The sequence below is a fragment of the Pimephales promelas genome, chromosome 22 (genome assembly GCF_988280905.1).
Source record: "Pimephales promelas chromosome 22, fPimPro1.hap1.1, whole genome shotgun sequence".
Classification (NCBI taxonomy): domain Eukaryota; kingdom Metazoa; phylum Chordata; class Actinopteri; order Cypriniformes; family Leuciscidae; genus Pimephales; species Pimephales promelas.
This window is the reverse complement of record NC_142790.1, coordinates 9,257,517-9,277,845: the sequence shown is the minus strand read 5'-3', so window position 1 is coordinate 9,277,845 and position 20,329 is coordinate 9,257,517.

Sequence of the window (20,329 nt, the reverse complement as noted above, 5' to 3'; positions counted from 1 at the left end):
CCTCGCAAACTTTCATCCTCAATGCCTTGACTTCATGCTGACCGAGTTTCGTGCCGTGTGTTTGAATTCTCTAGGAGGAGTACTTCAAATTCCATTGCGAGTGTTTTATGAACAACCCTAAATAACCGACTTCCTGTTGGGCTGGGGTAAAAAGTAATAGTTTGAGGTATATATGAACGATGAGATCTATATGTGCACCGAGTTTCATATTACATGCAAGCGTGTTTGATTTATGGACCAAGTTTTCGGACCCCGTTCCAGGGGGCGCTGTCTAGCCCCCCTGCCACGCCCGGGTACCATCTTCAGCCCGGCCCTGATGGGCGCGGATTCTGACCCGTGTGCAAAGTTTCAAGAGTTTTTGAGCATGTTAAGGGCCCCAAAAGTGCCCAAATAGTCGTATAAATAATAATAATAATAATAAATATAGCTGCGAGCAGCGATGGCGGGCCCAAGCCGGTGGCACCGCAACCCCGGTTCCTTTAGTTACCTAAAGGCACCCGGGTGGCGGTGCCGAAGGCTTTGGCCCTTTTATGATTAATTGTTAAAACGGCTTGCCATACTCATCTCATCATAGTCATTTTGACTAGTCACAATTATGTTACAGATATCTTAAATGATAATACAAACTATCCAAAATGTAATTACGAATAGACAGAAAGATGTTGTTGATATCTACAATGTTAATTCCGGATAGGCAAACTTAGCTTTTAAATGTTGAAAGGGCTTGCCATACAGGGACGTAGGCTCAGAGAGAGGCTCACCATATTCAAACAAAAAAATCTCTCTTCCTCTTGGTCCGAGCTAATGACTATGTATTAGAAAGTTGTCCGGCTTGAGGAGTACAATGTATATACCGATTTTTGTAACTGTAGATAAAACTAACAACCCCACTTTTGTCAAAAGGTGGCGCTATTTAGTCCTTGCACCATGCCCGTTTCTGAAACTTTGCACATGTCTACTGGCTAATAAATGTGATGTATCTGTTGAGTTTCAAGCAATTTCAATTTCAATTTGACTGTTGAAAAGAAGTGCGCCGATTAGATAATCAGGATCGTTATCGGCTCTGACACTGCCATCTTTGACGAGGCTGATTCAAATTCTATTTTGTGCATATACTATTCTATGTAAGGCACAAAGGCACAAAAACTTTCTAAAGTACCATAAAGTTTTTGTGTACTGTATTATAAGTGTTCTGAAGCTATTATGTGATATAGAAATTAATATTTAAGTCATTAAATTCAAGAACACGTAAACTTTTCCCTCTCTGCGCCTGTCAGTCATTCTCCATTCAGCATTCAAACAGCACGTCGCATTCGGTTACAGTCAATGATGAAACGATCTTCAAGATGATTCAATGTTAATCCTATTATACTGGATCTTTAAGATAAAGGTCTAAAGATCTATATTTTCGAATGAAGAAACTTTTTCTTGCTGGACTTTATTGCTGTAACTTAACCGTGTTACTTTCTACCGGGTGTCGGACGCTGTCGGTTAGATCACAACACTAGAGTCAGAGCACTATAATTGTTCTTCACGCACACAGTAACTGAAATTTAAAACCTTTAAAAGAAAAGGCTCAATAAACTATTGCATAGATAGATAATGTATAATACACTGTTCATAAATATGTATTTCCTTTGTGCTTTGAACTTTTCAATACGGACTCACTGCGCTGTAACTTCATGTGGCTTCAAGCACATCATTCTCCGCTCGGGATGCACATAAGTGCTTTGTGCTGCACCGTATTGGAGCCGTAATATCATAATGCAGTGACGTAATGACAGATTATTAATTGCCTTTCAATTATATGTTGCTGCGTCATTAAACATCTGTCCTATGCATTTCAAACATTTATAGCAGCCATGGCTATATTTTTTTATGATTTTTGTTATCTTGTTTTTCATGAATGTATTTTTCAAAAATAAGAGCAATGTGTATTATCTATTATTAATATGGTTTATAATAGCATTTTTGTCATAGATTATGACAAAGTAATCATATGATCCACCAGCGAGGAACCAGCAGAACAGAGTGAACATTCTTTCTGTTTAGTTCAATCCTACATAATAGGAATTTATTTAAAATGCTCGCTCTACTCCACATCATTAATGTCTTGTGCGGACATCCGTATTTCGACTTTCAGTTTTAAGTAAGCGATTTAAAAGCTTCCAAGTCCCAGCGGAGTCACACGTTGATTAACCGGTGGGAATATACACAATAGGCCTACCTGATATTGAACACAAGAGGGCAGTATAGCACTACGTATGACTCAGATTATTATTTTTTTATGAATTTTACAACAATTCTGGCTATTTTTGAACGTAAACATAATTCTTAAATGAAAAAAAGGAAAAATTGGGGAAGTTATAATATTTGTATAATTTAATTTAGAAACAAATGATGTATAATTACATTTTTAGAAGATATGAGGCTTTTAGTGTTTACTTTTTTGACATTACTTTAATCTTTTGCCATAGTTGCACATGTCTACTGGCTAATAAATGTGATGTATCTGTTGAGTTTCAAGCAATTTCAAGCATGCTAAGAGTCCCAAAAGCATCAAAAAAGAATGTTAAAGTTTGATTCGTTGCCACGGCAACAGTATCAAAGATATCAAAAATTCATTCACAGGTCTACATCTGCCGTGTATTTACATTATACAGATGAAGTTTGAAGCAAATTGGTTAAAAATAAGAGAGTGGTTTCAAAGCATTTTGAAAGTGACACACTTCCTGCTGCCAGTTGGTGGCGCTATAATTTTGACTCACAATAGTCACATCCATGTGATCGGTCTCTTACAGCGAAAACACTGCTGAACTTTCATCAAGATCAGTTAATGTATGCTGAAGTTATAACACACATCCTGTTTCATGTTTCTCGCCATAATTTCGTTTCCTCGCCACGGCCAAACCGTTCGAGATATAAAAAATCCCTTGGCACCTTTTCATCCTTAATGTCTTGACTTAACGTTGATTGAGTTTTGTCGAATTTGGTTCAGTGCTCTAGGAGCAATACTTTAAATTCCATTGCATGTGTTTTAAACACAACCCTAAATAGCCGTCTTCCTGTTGGGCTGGGGTAAAAAGTAAGAGTGTGAAGTAGGCTATATATGAAACGTTGAGATCTATATGTGTACCAAGTTTCATATTATTACATGCAAGTGTGTTTGATTTATGGACCAAATTTTCAGACCAAGTTTATTGACCAAGTTAATCTGATTAATAAACTAATTATATAAAACTATTGTCAATGCACTACAATTAAACTAGTTATATGTCTTTACTTATAAAAAATAAAAATAAAAACTTATTTAAAAAATACCAGGCTTGAGAAATGTATTTTCTTTATGCAGGTCATACACACAGCAGTGAAATGGTTAAGCCCCCTCCCCCTGCACACTCACACACACACAGACAGCCAGCCAGCCAGCCAGCCAAAGACACAGAGACACAGAGACATGTAGGCTCAGAGTGACCATATTCAAACAAAAATATCTGAGTTTCTGTGGGTCCTTGCTAATAAGTGTAAATTAGAAAGTTGTCCGGCTCGAGGAGTACAATATACATACCAATTTTTGTAACTCTAGTTAAAACTAACAACCCCACTTTTGTCAAAAGGTGGCGCTACTGAGCCCTCACCACGCCCGTTTCTGAAACTTTGCACATGTCTACTGGCTAATAAATGTGATGTGTCTGTCGAGTTTCATGCATTTTGAAGCATGCTAAGGGTCTCAAAAGCATCCTAAAAGCATCCTAAAAGAAGGGTAAAGTTTGATGCGTCGCCACGGCAACAGTTTCAAAGATATCAAGAATCCATTCACAGGTCTACATCTGCCGTATGTTTACATTATACATATGAAGTTTGAAGCAAATCGGGTAAAAATAAAAGGGTGATATCAAAGCATTTTGAAAGTGACACACTTCCTGCTGCCAGTTGGTGGCGCTATAACTTTGACTCACAATAGTCACATCCATGTGATCGTCCTCTTACAGCGAACACACTGCTGAAGTTTCATCAAGACCAGTTAATGTATGCTGAAGTTATAACACACTTCCTGTTTCACGTTTCTCGCCATGATTTCGTTTCCTCGCCACGGACAAACCGTTCGAGATATAAAAAATCCCCTCGCAAACTTTCATCCTCAATGTCTTGACTTCACGCTGACCGAGTTTCGTCGAATTTGGATCAAAGCTCTAGGAGGAGTATTTGACATTCCATTGCGAGCGTTTTACAAACAAACCTCAATAGCCGACTTCCTGTTGGGCTGGGGTTAAAAGTAAGAGTGTGAGGTATAGATCAAACGATGAGATCAACATGTGTACCGAGTTTCATATTATTACATACAAGCGTGTTTGAGTTATGGACCAAGTGTTCGGACCCCGTTCCAGGGGGCGCTGACGAGCCGCCCTGCCACGCCCGGGTACCATCTTCAGGCCGGCTCTGATGGCCGCGGGTTCTGACCCGTGTGCAAAGTTTCAAGAGTTTTCGAGCACGTTAAGGGCCCCAAAAGTGCCCAAAAGGTAGTAAAATAATAATAATACTAAAGAAAAATAATCGCAAGGAAAACAATAGGGCCTTCGCCCTTTCAGGGCTTGGGCCCTAATAATCGCAAGGAAAACAATAGGGCCTTCGCCCTTTCAGGGCTTGGGCCCTAAATATAGCTGCGAGCAGCGATGGCGGGCCCAAGCCGGTGGCACCGCAACCCCGGTTCCTTTAGTTACCTAAAGGCACCCGGGTAGCGGTGCCGAAGGCTTTGGCCCTTTTATGATTAAATGTTAAAACGGCTTGCCATACTCTGTCATTTCGACTAGTCACAATTATGTTACAGATGTCTTAAATGATAATACAAACTATCCAAAATGTAATTACGAATAGACAGAAAGACGTTGTTGATATCTACAATGGCAAACTTAGCTTTTAAATGTTAAAAGGGCTTGCCATACAGGGACGTAGGCTCAGAGAGAGGCTCACCATATTCAAACCAAAATATCTGACTTCCTCTTGGTCCGAGCTAATGACTATGTATTAGAAAGTTGTCCGGCTTGAGGAGTACAATGTATATACCGATTTTTGTAACTGTAGATAAAACTAACAACCCCACTTTTGTCAAAAGGTGGCGCTATTTAGTCCTTGCACTATGCCCGTTTCTGAAACTTTGCACATGTCTACTGGCTAATAAATGTGATGTATCTGTTGAGTTTCAAGCAATTTCAATTTCAATTTCATTTTGACTGTTGAAAAGAAGTGCGCCGATTAGATACTCAGGATCGGTATCGGCTCTGACACTGCCATCTTTGACGAGACTGATTCAAATTCTATATTGTGCATATATACTATTCTATGTTAGGCACAAATTCACAAAAACTTTCTAAAGTACCATAAAGTTTTTGTGTACTGTATTATTAGTGTTCTGAAGCTATTATGTGATATAGAAATTAATATTTAAGTCATTAAATTCAAGAACACAAACTTTTCCCTCTCTGCGCCTGTCAGTCATTCTCCATTCAGCATTCAAACAGCACGTCACATTCGGTTACAGTCAATGATGAAACGATCTTCAAGATGATTGAATGTTAATCCTATTATACTGGATCTTTAAGATAAAGGTCTAAAGGTCTATATTTTCGAATGAAGAAACTTTTTCTTGCTGGACTTTATTGCTGTAACTTAACCGTGTTACTTTCTACCGGGTGTCGGACGCTGTCGGTTAGATCACAACACTAGAGTCAGAGCACTATAATTGTTCTTCACGCACACAGTAACTGAAATTTAAAACCTTTAAAAGAAAAGGCTCAATAAACTATTGCATAGATAGATAATGTATAATACACTGTTCATAAATATGTATTTCCTTTGTGCTTTGAACTTTTCAATACGGACTCACTGCGCTGTAACTTCATGTGGCTTCAAGCACATCATTCTCCGCTCGGGATGCACATAAGTGCTTTGTGCTGCACCGTATTGGAGCCTTAATATCATAATGCAGTGACGTAATGACAGATTATTAATTGCCTTTCAATTATATGTTGCTGCGTCATTAAACATCTGTCCTATGCATTTCAAACATTTATAGCAGCCATGGCTATATTTTTTTATGATTTTTGTTATCTTGTTTTTCATGAATGTATTTTTCAAAAATAAGAGCAATGTGTATTATCTATTATTAATATGGTTTATAATAGCATTTTTGTCATAGACTATGACAAAGTAATCATATGATCCACCAGCGAGGAACCAGCAGAACAGAGTGAACATTCATTCTGTTTAGTTCAATCCTACTTAATAGGAATTTATTTAAAATGCTCGCTCTACTCCACACCATTAATGTCTTGTGCGGACATCCGTATTTCGACTTTCGGTTTTAAGTAAGCGATTTAAAAGCTCCCAAGTCCCAGTGGAGTCACACGTTGATTAACCGGTGGGAATATACACAATAGGCCTACCTTATATTGAACACAAGAGGGCAGTATAGCACTACGTATGACTCAGATTATTATTTTTTTATGAATTTTACAACAATTCTGGTTGTTTTTGAACGTAAACATAATTCTTAAATGAAAAAAAGGAAAAATTGGGGAAGTTATAATATTTGTATAATTTAATTTAGAAACAAATGATGTATAATTACATTTTTAGAAGATATGAGGCTTTTAGTGTTTACTTTTTTGACATTACTTTAATCTTTTGCCATAGTTGCACATGTCTACTGGCTAATAAATGTGATGTATCTGTTGAGTTTCAAGCAATTTCAAGCATGCTAAGAGTCCCAAAAGCATCAAAAAAGAAAGTTAAAGTTTGATTCATTGCCATGGCAACAGTATCAAAGTTATCAAAAATTCATTCACAGGTCTACATCTGCCGTGTATTTACATTATACAGATGAAGTTTGAAGCAAATCGGTTAAAAATAAGAGAGTGGTTTCAAAGCATTTTGAAAGTGACACACTTCCTGCTGCCAGTTGGTGGCGCTATAATTTTGACTCACAATAGTCACATCCATGTGATCGGTCTCTTACAGCGAAAACACTGCTGAAGTTTCATCAAGATCAGTTAATGTATGCTGAAGTTATAACACACATCCTGTTTCATGTTTCTCGCCATAATTTCGTTTCCTCGCCGCGGCCAAACCGTTCGAGATATAAAAAATCCCTTGGCACCTTTTCATCCTTAATGTCTTGACTTCACGCTGATCGAGTTTTGTCGAATTTGGTTCAGTGCTCTAGGAGCAATACTTTAAATTCCATTGCATGTGTTTTAAACACAACCCTAAATAGCCGTCTTCCTGTTGGGCTAGGGTAAAAAGTAAAAGTGTGAAGTAGGCTATATATGAAACGATGAGATCTATATGTGTACCAAGTTTCATATTATTACATGCAAGTGTGTTTGATTTATGGACCAAATTTTCAGACCACGTTTATTGACCAAGTTAATCTGATTAATAAACTAATTATATAAAACTATTGTCAATGCACTACAATTAAACTAGTTATATGTCTTTACTTATAAAAAATAAAAATAAAAACTTATTTAAAAAATACCAGGCTTGAGAAATGTATTTTCTTTATGCAGGTCATACACACAGCAGTGAAATGGTTAAGCCCCCTCCCCCTGTTCACTCACACACACACAGACAGCCAAAGACACAGAGACACAGAGACATGTAGGCTCAGAGTGACCATATTCAAACAAAAATATCTGAGTTTCTGTGGGTCCTAGCTAATAAGTGTAAATTAGAAAGTTGTCCGGCTCGAGGAGTACAATATACATACCAATTTTTGTAACTCTAGTTAAAACTAACAACCCCACTTTTGTCAAAAGGTGGCGCTACTGAGCCCTCACCACGCCCGTTTCTGAAACTTTGCACATGTCTACTGGCTAATAAATGTGATGTGTCTGTCGAGTTTCATGCATTTTGAAGCATGCTAAGGGTCTCAAAAGCATCCTAAAAGCATCCTAAAAGAAGGGTAAAGTTTGATGCGTCGCCACGGCAACAGTTTCAAAGATATCAAGAATCCATTCACAGGTCTACATCTGCCGTATGTTTACATTATACAGATGAAGTTTGAAGCAAATCGGGTAAAAATAAAAGGGTGATATCAAAGCATTTTGAAAGTGACACACTTCCTGCTGCCAGTTGGTGGCGCTATAACTTTGACTCACAATAGTCACATCCATGTGATCGTCCTCTTACAGCAAACACACTGCTGAAGTTTCATCAAGATCAGTTAATGTATGCTGAAGTTATAACACACTTCCTGTTTCACGTTTCTCGCCATGATTTCGTTTCCTCGCCACGGACAAACCATTCGAGATATCAAAAATCCCCTCACAGACTTTCATCCTCAATGTCTTGACTTCACGCTGACCGAGTTTCGTCGAATTTGGATCAAAGCTCTAGGAGGAGTATTTGACATTCCATTGCGAGCGTTTTACAAACAAACCTCAATAGCCGACTTCCTGTTGGGCTGGGGTAAAAAGTAAGAGTGTGAGGTATAGATGAAACGATGAGATCAACATGTGTACCGAGTTTCATATTATTACATACAAGCGTGTTTGAGTTATGGACCAAGTGTTCGGACCCCGTTCCAGGGGGCGCTGTCGAGCCCCCCTGCCACGCCCGGGTACCAGCTTCAGCCCGGCTCTGATGGCCGCGGGTTCTGACCCGTGTGCAAAGTTTCAAAAGTTTTCGAGCACGTTAAGGGCCCCAAAAGTGCCCAAAAGTTAGCAAAATAATAATAATACTAAAGAAAAATAATCGCAAGGAAAACAATAGGGCCTTCGCCCTTTCAGGGCTTGGGCCCTAATAATATAGCTGCGAGCAGCGATGGCGGGCCCAAGCCGGTGGCACCGCAACCCCGGTTCCTTTAGTTACCTAAAGGCACCTGGGTGGCGGTGCCGAAGGCTTTGGCCCTTTTATGATTAAATGTTAAAACGGCTTGCCATACTCTGTCATTTCGACTAGTTACAATTATGTTACAGATATCTTAAATGATAATACAAACTATCCAAAATGTAATTACGAATAGACAGAAAGACGTTGTTGATATCTACAGTGTTAATTCCGGATAGGCAAACTTTGCTTTTAAATGTTAAAAGGGCTTGCCATACAGGGACGTAGGCTCAGAGAGAGGCTCACCATATTCAAACCAAAATATCTGACTTCCTCTTGGTCCGAGCTAATGACTATGTAATAGAAAGTTGTCCGGCTTGAGGAGTACAATGTATATAACGATTTTTGTAACTGTAGATAAAACTAACAACCCCACTTTTGTCAAAAGGTGGCGCTATTTAGTCCTTGCACCATGCCCGTTTCTGAAACTTTGCACATGTCTACTGGCTAATAAATGTGATGTATCTGTTGAGTTTCAAGCAATTTCAATTTCAATTTCAATTTGACTGTTGAAAAGAAGTGCGCCGATTAGATACTCAGGATCGGTATCGGCTCTGACACTGCCATCTTTGACGAGGCTGATTCAAATTCTATATTGTGCATATACTATTCTATGTTAGGCACAAAGGCACAAAAACTTTCTAAAGTACCATAAAGTTTTTGTGTACTGTATTATAAATGTTCTGAAGCTATTATGTGATATAGAAATTAATATTTAAGTCATTAAATTCAAGAACACGTAAACTTCTCCCTCTCTGCGCCTGTCAGCCATTCTCCATTCAGCATTCAAACAGCACGTCACATTCGGTTACAGTCAATGATAAAACGATCTTCAATGATTCAATGTTAATCCTATTATACTGGATCTTTAAGATAAAGGTCTAAAGGTCTATATTTTCGAATGAAGAAACTTTTTCTTGCTGGACTTTATTGCTGTAACTTAATCGTGTTACTTTCTACCGGGTGTCGGACGCTGTCGGTTAGATCACAACACTAGAGTCAGAGCACTATAATTGTTCTTCACGCACACAGTAACTGAAATTTAAAACCTTTAAAAGAAAAGGCTCAATAAACTATTGCATAGATAGATAATGTATAATACACTGTTCATAAATATGTATTTCCTTTGTGCTTTGAACTTTTCAATACGGACTCACTGCGCTGTAACTTCATGTGGCTTCAAGCACATCATTCTCCGCTCGGGATGCACATAAGTGCTTTGTGCTGCACCGTATTGGAGCCGTAATATCATAATGCAGTGACGTAATGACAGATTATTAATTGCCTTTCAATTATATGTTGCTGCGTCATTAAACATCTGTCCTATGCATTTCAAACATTTATAGCAGCCATGGCTATATTTTTTTATGATTTTTGTTATCTTGTTTTTCATGAATGTATTTTTCAAAAATAAGAGCAATGTGTATTATCTATTATTAATATGGTTTATAATAGCATTTTTGTCATAGATTATGACAAAGTAATCATATGATCCACCAGCGAGGAACCAGCAGAACAGAGTGAACATTCTTTCTGTTTAGTTCAATCCTACTTAATAGGAATTTATTTAAAATGCTCGCTCTACTCCACACCATTAATGTCTTGTGCGGACATCCGTATTTCGACTTTCGGTTTTAAGTAAGCGATTTAAAAGCTCCCAAGTCCCAGCGGAGTCACACGTTGATTAACCGGTGGGAATATACACAATAGGCCTACCTGATATTGAACACAAGAGGGCAGTATAGAACTACGTATGACCCAGATTATTATTTTTTATGAATTTTACAACAATTCTGGCTGTTTTTGAACGTAAACATAATTCTTAAATGAAAAAAAGGAAAAATTGGGGAAGTTATAATATTTGTATAATTTAATTTAGAAACAAATGATGTATAATTACATTTTTAGAAGATATGAGGCTTTTAGTGTTTACTTTTTTGACATTACTTTAATCTTTTGCCATAGTTGCACATGTCTACTGGCTAATAAATGTGATGTATCTGTTGAGTTTCAAGCAATTTCAAGCATGCTAAGAGTCCCAAAAGCATCAAAAAAGAATGTTAAAGTTTGATTCGTTGCCACGGCAACAGTATCAAAGATATCAAAAATTCATTCACAGGTCTACATCTGCCGTGTATTTACATTATACAGATGAAGTTTGAAGCAAATCGGTTAAAAATAAGAGAGTGGTTTCAAAGCATTTTGAAAGTGACACACTTCCTGCTGCCAGTTGGTGGCGCTATAATTTTGACTCACAATAGTCACATCCATGTGATCGGTCTCTTACAGCGAAAAAACACTGCTGAAGTTTCATCAAGGTCAGTTAATGTATGCTGAAGTTATAACACACATCCTGTTTCATGTTTCTCGCCATAATTTCGTTTCCTCGCCACGGCCAAACCGTTCGAGATATAAAAAATCCCTTGGCACCTTTTCATCCTTAATGTCTTGACTTCACGCTAATCGAGTTTTGTCGAATTTGGTTCAGTGCTCTAGGAGCAATACTTTAAATTCCATTGCATGTGTTTTAAACACAACCCTAAATAGCTGTCTTCCTGTTGGGCTGGGGTAAAAAGTAAGAGTGTGAAGTAGGCTATATATGAAACGATGAGATCTATATGTGTACCAAGTTTCATATTATTACATGCAAGTGTGTTTGATTTATGGACCAAATTTTCAGACCAAGTTTATTGACCAAGTTAATCTGATTAATAAACTAATTATATAAAACTATTGTCAATGCACTACAATTAAACTAGTTATATGTCTTTACTTATAAAAAATAAAAATAAAAACTTATTTAAAAAATACCAGGCTTGAGAAATGTATTTTCTTTATGCAGGTCATACACACAGCAGTGAAATGGTTAAGCCCCCTCCCCCTGCACACTCACACACACACAGACAGCCAAAGACACAGAGACATGTAGGCTCAGAGTGACCATATTCAAACAAAAATATCTGAGTTTCTGTGGATCCTAGCTAATAAGTGTAAATTAGAAAGTTGTCCGGCTCGAGGAGTACAATATACATACCAATTTTTGTAACTCTAGTTAAAACTAACAACCCCAATTTTGTCAAAAGGTGGCGCTACTGAGCCCTCACCACGCCCGTTTCTGAAACTTTGCACATGTCTACTGGCTAATAAATGTGATGTGTCTGTCGAGTTTCATGCATTTTGAAGCATGCTAAGGGTCTCAAAAGCATCCTAAAAGCATCCTAAAAGAAGGGTAAAGTTTGATGCGTCGCCACGGCAACAGTTTCAAAGATATCAAGAATCCATTCACAGGTCTACATCTGCCGTATGTTTACATTATACATATGAAGTTTGAAGCGAATCGGGTAAAAATAAAAGGGTGATATCAAAGCATTTTGAAAGTGACACACTTCCTGCTGCCAGTTGGTGGCGCTATAACTTTGACTCACAATAGTCACACCCATGTGATCGTCCTCTTACAGCGAACACACTGCTGAAGTTTCATCAAGATCAGTTAATGTATGCTGAAGTTATAAAACACTTCCTGTTTCACGTTTCTCGCCATGATTTCGTTTCCTCGCCACGGACAAACCGTTCGAGATATCAAAAATCCCCTCGCAAACTTTCATCCTCAATGTCTTGACTTCACGCTGACCGAGTTTCGTCGAATTTGGATCAAAGCTCTAGGAGGAGTATTTGACATTCCATTGCGAGCGTTTTAAAAACAAACCTCAATAGCCGACTTCCTGTTGGGCTGGGGTAAAAAGTAAGAGTGTGAGGTATAGATGAAACGATGAGATCAACATGTGTACCGAGTTTCATATTATTACATACAAGCGTGTTTGAGTTATGGACCAAGTGTTCGGACCCCGTTCCAGGGGGCGCTGACGAGCCGCCCTGCCACGCCCGGGTACCATCTTCAGCCCGGCTCTGATGGCCGCGGGTTCTGACCCGTGTGCAAAGTTTCAAGAGTTTTCGAGCACGTTAAGGGCCCCAAAAGTGCCCAAAAGTTAGCAAAATAATAATAAATATAGCTGCGAGCAGCGATGGCGGGCCCAAGCCGGTGGCACCGCAACCCCGGTTCCTTTAGTTACCTAAAGGCACCCGGGTGGCGGTGCCGAAGGCTTTGGCCCTTTCATGATTAAATGTTAAAACGGCTTGCCATACTCTGTCATTTCGACTAGTCAAAATTATGTTACAGATATCTTAAATGATAATACAAACTATCCAAAATGTAATTACGACTAGACAGAAAGACGTTGTTGATATCTACAATGTTAATTCCGGATAGGCAAACTTAGCTTTTAAATGTTAAAAGGGCTTGCCATACAGGGACGTAGGCTCAGAGAGAGGCTCACCATATTCAAACCAAAATATCGGACTTCCTCTTGGTCCGAGCTAATGACTATGCAATAGAAAGTTGCACGTCTACTGGCTAATAAATGTGATGTATCTGTTGAGTTTCAAGCAATTTCAATTTCAATTTGACTGTTGAAAAGAAGTGCGCCGATTAGATACTCAGGATCGGTATCGGCTCTGACACTGCCATCTTTGACGAGGCTGATTCAAATTCTATATTGTGCATATACTATTCTATGTAAGGCACAAAGGCACAAAAACTTTCTAAAGTACCATAAAGTTTTTGTGTACTGTATTATAAGTGTTCTGAAGCTATTATGTGATATAGAAATTACTATTTAAGTCATTAAATTCAAGAACACGTAAACTTTTCCCTCTCTGCGCCTGTCAGTCATTCTCCATTCAGCATTCAAACAGCACGTCGCATTCGGTTACAGTCAATGATGAAACGATCTTCAAGATGATTCAATGTTAATCCTATTATACTGGGTCTTTAAGATAAAGGTCTAAAGGTCTATATTTTCAAATGAAGAAACTTTTTCTTGCTGGACTTTATTGCTGTATCTTAATCGTGTTACTTTCTACCGGGTGTCAGACGCTGTCGGTTAGATCACAACACTAGAGTCAGAGCACTATAATTGTTCTTCACGCACACAGTAACTGAAATTTAAAACCTTTAAAAGAAAAGGCTCAATAAACTATTGCATAGATAGATAATGTATAATACACTGTTCATAAATATGTATTTCCTTTGTGCTTTGAACTTTTCAATACGGACTCAATGCGCTGTAACTTCATGTGGCTTCAAGCACATCATTCTCCGCTCGGGATGCACATAAGTGCTTTGTGCTGCACCGTATTAGAGCCGTGATATCATAATGCAGTGACGTAACGACAGATTATTAATTGCCTTTCAATTATATGTTGCTGTGTCATTAAACATCTGTCCTATGCATTTCAAACATTTATAGCAGCCATGGCTATATCTTTTTATGATTTTTGTTATCTTGTTTTTCATGAATGTATTTTTTAAAAATAAGAGCAATGTGTATTATCTATTATTAATATAGTTTATAATAGCATTTTTGTCATAGATTATGACAAAGTAATCATATGATCCACCAGCGAGGAACCAGCAGAACAGAGTGAACATTCTTTCTGTTTAGTTCAATCCTACTTAATAGGAATTTATTTAAAATGCTCGCTCTACTCCACACCATTAATGTCTTGTGCGGACATCCGTATTTTGACTTTCGGTTTTAAGTAAGCGATTTAAAAGCTCCCAAGTCCCAGCGGAGTCACACGTTGATTAACCGGTGGGAATATACACAATAGGCCTACCTGATATTGAACACAAGAGGGCAGTATAGCACTACGTATGACTCAGATTATTATTTTTTTCTGAATTTTACAACAATTCTGGCTGTTTTTGAACGTAAACATAATTCTTAAATGAAAAAATGAAAAAAGGGAAAAATTGGGGAAGTTATAATATTTGTATAATTTAATTTAGAAACAAATGATGTATAATTACATTTTTAGAAGATATGAGGCTTTTAGTTTTTACTTTTTTCACATTACTTTAATCTTTTGCCATAGTTGCACATGTCTACTGGCTAATAAATGTGATGTATCTGTTGAGTTTCAAGCAATTTCAAGCATGCTAAGAGTCCCAAAAGCATCAAAAAAGAATGTTAAAGTTTGTTTCGTTGCCACGGCAACAGTATCAAAGATATCAAAAATTCATTCACAGGTCTACATCTGCCGTGTATTTACATTATACAGATGAAGTTTGAAGCAAATCGGTTAAAAATAAGAGAGTGATTTCAAAGCATTTTGAAAGTGACACACTTCCTGCTGCCAGTTGGTGGCGCTATAACTTTGACTCACAATAGTCACATCCATGTGATCGGTCTCTTACAGCGAAAACACTGCTGAAGTTTCATCAAGATCAGTTAATGTATGCTGAAGTTATAACACACATCCTGTTTCATGTTTCTCGCCATAATTTCGTTTCCTCGCCACGGCCAAACCGTTCGAGATATCAAAAATCCTGTGGCACTTTTTCATCCTTAATGTCTTGACTTCCTGCTGATCGAGTTTCGTCGAATTTGGTTCAGTGCTCTAGGAGCAATAATTTAAATTCCATTGCATGTGTTTTAAACACAACCCTAAATAGCCGACTTCCTGTTGGGCTGGGGTAAAAAGTAAGAGTGTGAAGTATATATGAAACGATGAGATCTATATGTGTACCAAGTTTCATATTATTACATGCAAGTGTGTTTGATTTATGGACCAAATTTTCAGACCAAGTTTATTGACCAAGTTAATCTGATTAATAAACTAATTATATAAAACTATTGTCAATTCACTACAATTAAACTAGTTATATGCCTTTACTTATAAAAAATAAAAATAAAAACTTATTTAAAAAATACCAGGCTTGAGAAATGTATTTTCTTTATGCAGGTCATACACAGAGCAGTGAAATGGTTAAGCCCCCTCCCCCTGCACACACACACACACACACACACACAGACAGCCAGCCAGTCAGCCAGCCAGCCAAAGACACAGAGACACAGAGACATGTAGGCTCAGAGTGGCCATATTCAAACAAAAATATCTGACTTTCTGTGGGTCCTAGCTAATAAGTGTCAATTAGAAAGTTGTCCGGCTCGAGGAGTACAATATACATACCAATTTTTGTAACTCTAGTTAAAACTAACAACCCCACTTTTGTCAAAAGGTGGCGCTACTGAGCCCTCACCACGCCCGTTTCTGAAACTTTGCACATGTCTACTGGCTAATAAATGTGATGTGTCTGTCGAGTTTCATGCAATTTGAAGCATGCTAAGGGTCTCAAAAGCATCCAAAAAGCATCCTAAAAGAAGGGTAAAGTTTGATGCGTCGCCACGGCAACAGTTTCAAAGATATCAAGAATCCATTCACAGGTCTACATCTGCCGTATGTTTACATTATACATATGAAGTTTGAAGCAAATCGGGTAAAAATAAAAGGGTGATATCAAAGCATTTTGAAAGTGACACACTTCCTGCTGCCAGTTGGTGGCGCTATAACTTTGACTCACAATAGTCACATCCATGTGATCGTCCTCTTACAGCGAACACACTGCTGAAGTTTCATCAAGATCAGTTAATGTATGCTGAAGTTATAACACACTTCCTGTTTCACGTTTCTCGCCATGATTTCGTTTCCTCGCCACGGACAAACCGTTCGAGATATAAAAAATCCCCTCGCAAACTTTCATCCTCAATGTCTTGACTTCACGCTGACCGAGTTTCGTCGAATTTGGATCAAAGCTCTAGGAGGAGTATATGACATTCCATTGCGAGCGTTTTACAAACAAACCTCAATAGCCGACTTCCTGTTGGGCTGGGGTAAAAAGTAAGAGTGTGAGGTATAGATGAAACGATGAGATCAACATGTGTACCGAGTTTCATATTATTACATACAAGCGTGTTTGAGTTATGGACCAAGTGTTCGGACCCCGTTCCAGGGGGCGCTGACGAGCCGCCCTACCACGCCCGGGTACCAGCTTCAGCCCGGCTCTGATGGCCGCGGGTTCTGACCCGTGTGCAAAGTTTCAAGAGTTTTCGAGCACGTTAAGGGCCCCAAAAGTGCCCAAAAGGTAGTAAAATAATAATTATTATAATAATAATAATACCAAAGAAAAATAATCCCAAGGAAAACAATAGGGCCTTCGCCCTTTCAGGGCTTGGGCCCTAATAATATAGCTGCGAGCAGCGATGGCGGGCCCAAGCCGGTGGCACCGCAACCCCGGCTCCTTTAGTTACCTAAAGGCACCGGGGTGGCTGTGCCGAAGGCTTTGGCCCTTTCATGATTAAATGTTAAAACGGCTTGCCATAGTCTGTCATTTTGACTAGTCACAATTATGTTACAGATATCTTAAATGATAATACAAACTATCCAAAATGTAATTACGACTAGACAGAAAGACATTGTTGATATCTACAATGTTAATTTCCGGATAGGCAAACTTAGCTTTTAAATGTTAAAAGGGATTGCCATACACGGACGTAGGCTCAGAGAGAGTCTCACCATATTCAAACCAAAATATCTGAGTTCCTCTTGGTCTGAGCTAATGACTATGAATTAGAAAGTTGTCTGGCTTGAGGAGTACAATGTATATAACGATTTTTGTAACTGTAGATAAAAATAACAACCCCACTTTTGTCAAAAGGTGGCGCTATTTAGTCCCTGCACCATGCCCGTTTCTGAAACTTTGCACATGTCTACTGGCTAATAAATGTGATGTGTCTGTTGAGTTTCATGCAATTTCAAGCATGCTAAGAGTCTCAAAAGCATCCTAAAATAATTTCAAAGTTTGAAGCTTTGCCACGGCAACACTTTAAAAGATATTAAGAATCCATTCACAGGTCTTCATCTGCCATGTATTTACATTATACAGATGAAGTTTGAAGCAAATCGGGTAAAAATAAGAGGTTGATTTCAAAGCATTTTGAAAGTGACACACTTCCTGCTGCCAGTTGGTGGCGCTATAACTTTGCCTCGAAATAGTCACATCCATGTGATCGTCCTCTTCCAGCGAACACACTGATGAAGTTTGATCAAGATATGTTAATGTATGCTGAAGTTATAACACACTTCCTGTTTCACGTTTCTCGCCATAATTTCGTTTCCTCGCCACGGCCAAACCGTTTGAGATATCAAAAATCCCCTCACAAACTTTCATCCTCAATGTCTTGACTTCTTGCACACCGAGTTTGGTTGTGATTGGTAAACACATGCGTTGTAATTTGATGTATTTCTCCTAGGACAACTATTCAAACAACCCATAATTCTCAACTTCCATTTTAATTGTCGTAAAACTTAGAGCACGAAAGTTGTTTGGCCTGATGTGATCTATAATTGTACCGAGTTTCATATTAATTCACGCAAGTGTGTTTGATTTATGGACAAATGTTCGAATCCCAGTCCAGGGGGTGCTGTCGAGCCGCCCTGCCACGCCCGATGACCAGCTTCAGCCCGGCCCTGATGGCCATGGGTTCTGACCCGTGTGCAAAGTTTCAAGAGTTTTAGAGGATGTTAAGGCCCCCGAAAATGCCAGAGAAGTCGCACACAGCAAATAAAGGGTTAAAATTAACCTGACAGCCGCCCCTCCTCTCACTCACACAGAGAGACACTGAGAGACTGGCAAAATTCTAAGATTTTCTCTACATTCATACAAAGATATCTGACTTTCTGTGGGTCCTAGCTAATGAGTGTCAATTAGAAAGTTGTCCGGCTCGAGGAGTACAATATACATTCCGATTTTTGTAACTCTAGTTAAAACTAACAACCCCACTTTTGTCAAAAGGTGGTGCTACTGAGCCCTCACCACGCCCGTTTCTGAAACTTTGCACATGTCTACTGGCTAATAAATGTGATGTGTCTGTCGAGTTTCATGCGATTTGAAGCATGCTAAGGGTCTCAAAAGCATCCTTAAAGAATGGTAAAGTTTGATGCGTTGCCACGGCAACAGTTTAAAAGATATCAAGAATCCATTCACAGGTCTACATCTGCCGTATATTTACATTATATACAGATTAAGTTTGAAGCAAATCGGGTAAAAATAAAAGGGTGATTTCAAAGCATTTTGAAAGTGACACACTTCCTGCTGCCAGTTGGTGGCGCTATAACTTTGACTCACAATAGTCACATCCATGTGATCGTCCTCTTACAGCGAACACACTGCTGAAGTTTCATCAAGATCAGTTAATGTATGCTGAAGTTATAACACACTTCCTGTTTCACGTTTCTCGCCATAATTTCGTTTCCTCGCCACGGCCAAACCGTTCGAGATATCAAAAATCCCCTCGCAAACTTTCATCCTCAATGCCTTGACTTCATGCTGACCGAGTTTCGTGCCGTGTGTTTGAATTCTCTAGGAGGAATATTGCACATTCCATTGCGAGCGTTTTACAAACAAACCTCAATAGCCGACTTCCTGTTGGGCTGGGGTAAAAAGTAAGAGTGTGAGGTATAGATGAAACGATGAGATCAACATGTGTACCGAGTTTCATATTATTACATTCAAGCGTGTTTGATTTATGGACCAAGTGTTCGGACCCCGTTCCAGGGGGCGCTGTCTAGCCCCCCTGCCACACCCAGGTACCATCTTCAGCCCGGCTCTGATGGCTGTGGGATCTGACCTGTGTGCAAAGTTTCAAGAGTTTTCAAACCCGTTAAGGGCCCCAAAAGCCGCTAAGAGTCTCAAAATCATCAAAAAAAAGAATTTTAAAGTTTGATGCGTTGCCACGGCAACAGTATCAAAGATATCAAGAATCCATTCACAGGTCTTCATCTGCTATGTATTTACATTATACAGATTAAGTTTGAAGCAAATCGGGTAAAAATAAGAAGGTGATTTCAAAGCATTTTGAAAGTGACACACTTCCTGCTGCCAGTTGGTGGCGCTATAACTTTGACTCACAATATTCACATCCATGTGATCGTCCTCTTACAGCAAACAAACTGCTGAAGTTTCATCAAGATCAGTTAATGTATGCTAAAGTTCTGACACACTTCCTGTTTCACGATTCTCGCCATAATTTCGTTTCCTCGCCACGGCCAAACCGTTCGAGATATCAAAAATCCCCTCGCAAACTTTCATCCTCAATGCCTTGACTTCATGCTGACCGAGTTTCGTGCCGTGTGTTTGAATTCTCTAGGAGGAGTACTTCAAATTCCATTGCGAGTGTTTTATGAACAACCCTAAATAACCGACTTCCTGTTGGGCTGGGGTAAAAACTAATAGTTTGAGGTATATATGAACGATGAGATCAACATGTGTACCGAGTTTCATATTATTACATGCAAGCGTGTTTGATTTATGGACCAAGTTTTTGGACCCCGTTCCAGGGGGCGCTGTCTAGCCCCCCTGCCACGCCCGGGTACCATCTTCAGCCCGGCCCTGATGGCCGCGGATTCTGACCCGTGTGCAAAGTTTCAAGAGTTTTTGAGCATGTTAAGGGCCCCAAAAGTGCCCAAATAGTGTTTGATTTATGGACCAAGTTTTTGGACCCCGTTCCAGGGGGCGCTGTCTAGCCCCCCTGCCACGCCC